Genomic DNA, 3978 nt, shown 5'->3' with positions numbered 1-3978 from the left:
ATCTCTCATCAATGTGTGTAGTTCAATTCGATCTCCCATCAGCCTCCTCTGTCCTGATCAAATCCAGGGGAACAGGAACCGTTGGGACTATGGCGCGGACAGGACAAGCCCAATACTCACCTTTCCTGTTAGAACTATTCCATGAGAAAGTTTAGACCTCGACTTTGGGCGTGTAGTTGTGGCCGAACACTTAAGGTGTTGGCGTAGAGATTATTTGGGGCTCCCCGCCCAGGGTGGTAACCTGCTGGCTATGCTTTCTTCGCTGGCGATTTTAAATAACTTTCTGTTGGTTGCATTATCGCTCAAACTTCACAAAACCCGTCTCAATAAAGACCCGTTTTCTCATGTCTGGGAATTGATTGCCATGCAGGAAACTCGGGTTCTGAACAAACAACGTATCAGACTCACAACGTCAGCTCTGTTTACCTTTCCACAGATGCTGCTCGACCTGTTGGCTTTCTGCAGTATTCTCTGTGTTTATTAGGCACAAGTGCTGCTTTTCATTCAAGAACTTCAATCTCTGTCCTCTGGTAACTGACTCTGGTCAGTGGCAATTGGTTCTTCTGATCATTAATCTGCCCATTCCCACCGCTTCTTCTCCCATCATGACCAACAGCCCCAGGAAATCTCCAGTTATCCTTGTTTGCTCCAAAGCGAACATTCTCAACCTTGGGAATGTCTCCCCAAAATGGAAATTCCTCATCCCTGGACATGAGACAAGGCGTACAATTGGGAAGAGATTTTGGCAAAATATTGTCAGTTAGGAAATGGAAAAATGTTCAAATGTTCATGAAGCAAAACAGAAATCCCAGTCTCCAGCTTTGTGAACCTTTAGAAACACTTTGGGAAGCGGATTTGGAGGAGAATGAAAGATGACCTGTCCGACAGTCCAGACACCGTCCCCTTGTTGAAGAGGCCGGGAGGTTGATTCTGATGTTCTCGGCACACGAACTGATCTGAGACATTGAAAGAATTGTCGTTCGTGCACATCAGGAATTCAAACCCCTTCTCGCCTCCGAGCCAATGAGAGAACTCGGGAACAGGCAAAACACTGAAAGGCTCGAAGGGCGACGGCCCCGGAGTAAGAAAGCTAGTTCCTCGTGACATGGATGTGTCTGCAGACAGCCCCCGGTATCTCCAGAATGCATCTCCCAGGCTTGATTATGGAAAAGTTAAACTGATAGACGACAATTGTAATTCTTGGCGGGGAGGCTGAATTATAAAATCACTAGGCGATGGTGCCGCTCACATCTGCGCCTGTCTCTGTGGCGCAATTGGTCAGCGCGTTCGGCTGTTAACCGAAAGGTTGGTGGTTCGAGCCCACCCAGGGGCGGTGTGTTCGCTGCTCTCCTTTGGCTTCGAAGCTGTGCGCTTTTAATGGGGTCAGGAGAATGTTCCCCAAACAGAAATCTTCTCCACACAGGGGGGTTGCGAGTTGACTTCATGTCTTACCTAAGGGACTGCGTATGCTGAGAAGACGAGACCCAAACAGAAAATCAACAGGTTTGACAGTACCTGTCGGAGCAAACAAAATTCTGAAATGTTGCCTCTGATTCTCTTTCCACAGATGTTGCCTGCCCTGCTGAGTTCCTCCTGCAATTTCTCACTGAAAGTTCATTTCATCTTTTCGGGAGAAACACCGAAATATCTGCAAACACCATGTGCAGATATTTAACCCTTTCGAATCACTGCGAAGTGATTGGAGTCAAACAAACTCTGCGATGATTCACTCTTTCTCAGCTCCACAGGCAGACAGACCTGGGAAGTCAAACTGTCAGTGTGGTACTGAATCGTGGGCCGAGTGGTTGATGCAATGGACTTGAAATCCATTGCGGCTTCCCCACGCAGGTGTGAACCCTGCCGAGTACAAAATGAGAAGTGTCGTCGAAAAGAAAGGGAGTTTGCTCCCCCGCTTCTTCTTTAAGATTCAAATCAGTGGAGGGGGAAAAACATTTCACTCAAATTGGGACTGGTGGGAATCTGCAACCCACTGCCTGTTCGGGTGGAACAAGCAGATACCCTCAGAGCTTCTTTGGAGGCTATGAGCAAAGTGTTTGGAAATGAGACAAGAAGAGTGAGGGGCTTGAAATCGTGATCGAAATGAAGCAGGTACCTGTGGACAAAGGCGTTTCCTTTGCCAGTGAAAGATACTGCTTCACAAAGTTGGGCCTGTGGAAGGGAATCAGTGACGGTGATTATCTTTGGTTGTTCACCTTGTGAATGTTCCCATTGCTGCGCATGTCCGTGGTGGCGTCAGAACTCTGCAGCATGGTGGCGTTCGATGCGCACAGGGACTGGCGCACCAAACTCCACCGACCTGTTTGAAATGCAGCTCACAGCTTGTTCACACACCCCAATTAATCTTTCTCATTGTCCTGAAACCGGCGTACGGTTGGAATTCCCGATCTGCGGGAATGAGAATCCTTACACTGTCTCGCGTCAGTAAATGTCCCTGAGAACATCTGAGTCAACTCACAGCGCAGTCAGATGAGGGGAAGCTGAAATAGCCCCACACGCTGTTTACGGGCACATCTTATTCTCCCCAACTCAACGCCTCAACCACTGCGGCTCCTGGGAGTGGAAAAAAAACAATCACCAAAACCTCGTCTAAGCTCTGTGAATCTTCAGAAAATCAGCAAACGTTCATCCCTTCGGCTTTTCTATCCTAGGCTGACAGCGATGGGTTTTGTCACTCTTTTGTAGGACTTTGCAAGTAGATGTTTTGCAGAAAAGCACCACAATGCCATCTGATTAATCAGGACCTGGATGTTTTCGGTCTTTGAATGTCAGTGTTGTGCTGCAGAACTTTGTTGTTGCCAGTTTCTAATACTTATCTTCCCAGTCCCCTGTATCACTTGTCGAAAATGTTTAATTTGTGTCTTGTAATCCTTTCACTGTCTGCTAATGAGGATAGTGTTTCCATGTTTTACCTAAATTATCTTGACCTTGCATACCTCAAGCCTCAAGCTAATTTCACGAGAAACCCTCTCCAGTTCAAAAGCCAACTGTTAATGATGGCTCTGTTCCTTGTCACGTGTCCAATTTCAGATCGATGTTGTTAATGTCCCTTATACTCCTTCAGATCCAGGTTTCGCTCACAGGGCTAGAGCAGAACTGTCACCAAATACATTGACCAATGTACGTTCATCCTATCGATTGTATTAGCATCATCAACACTTCTCATCAAAATAACTCGAGAGACTTTCATCACAATTTTCTGTGAACAGTTCTACATTAGCTTTGCTGAATGAACCCCAAATTTCTTGAAGTGGCTCCTTATTTTCGGCCCTGATTATTAATCTCTCTACGCATGGGAATGGATCCTTCCCTCCCGCTCTATCTCTCATCAATGTGTGTAGTTCAATTCGATCTCCCATCAGCCTCCTCTGTCCTGATCAAATCCAGGGGAACAGGAAACGTTGGGGCTATGGCGCGGACAGGACAAGCCCAATACTCACCTTTCCTGTTAGAACTATTCCATGAGAAAGTTTAGACCTCAACTTTGGGCGTGTAGTTGTGGCCGAACACTTAAGGTGTTGGCGTAGAGATCATTTGGGGCTCCCCGCCCAGGGTGGTAACCTGCTGGCTATGCTTTCTTCGCTGGCGATTTTAAATAACTTCCTGTTGGTTGCATTATCGCTCAAACTTCACAAAACCCGTCTCAATAAAGACCCGTTTTCTTATGTCTGTGAATTGATTGCCATGCAGGAAACTCGGGTTCTGAACAAACAACGTATCAGACTTACAACGTCAGCTCTGTTTCCCTTTCCACAGATGCTGCTCGACCTGTTGGCTTTCTGCAGTATTCTCTGTGTTTATTAGGCACAAGTGCTGCTTTTCATTCAAGAACTTCAATCCCTGTCCTCTGGTAACTGACTCTGGTCAGTGGCAATTGGTTCTTCTGATCATTAATCTGCCCATTCCCAACGCTTCTTCTCCCATCATTACCAACAGCCCCAGGAAATCTCCAGTTATCCT

General features: G+C 46.7%; 1 non-coding gene across 1 annotated transcript; it reads left to right on the top strand.

Moving 5' to 3' along the window:
• The first annotated feature begins 1259 nt into the window (after positions 1-1259).
• Positions 1260-1333, top strand: trnan-guu (transfer RNA asparagine (anticodon GUU)). Its single transcript has one exon. It is a non-coding gene; the product is annotated as a tRNA-Asn (tRNA).
• The last annotated feature ends 2645 nt before the right edge of the window (positions 1334-3978 follow it).

Source organism: Chiloscyllium punctatum, chromosome 36 (genome assembly GCF_047496795.1).
Source record: "Chiloscyllium punctatum isolate Juve2018m chromosome 36, sChiPun1.3, whole genome shotgun sequence".
NCBI classification, from domain to species: Eukaryota; Metazoa; Chordata; class Chondrichthyes; order Orectolobiformes; family Hemiscylliidae; genus Chiloscyllium; species Chiloscyllium punctatum.
The sequence above is the reverse complement of the archived record's forward strand: the minus strand, read 5'-3'. Positions and strand labels throughout refer to the sequence as shown.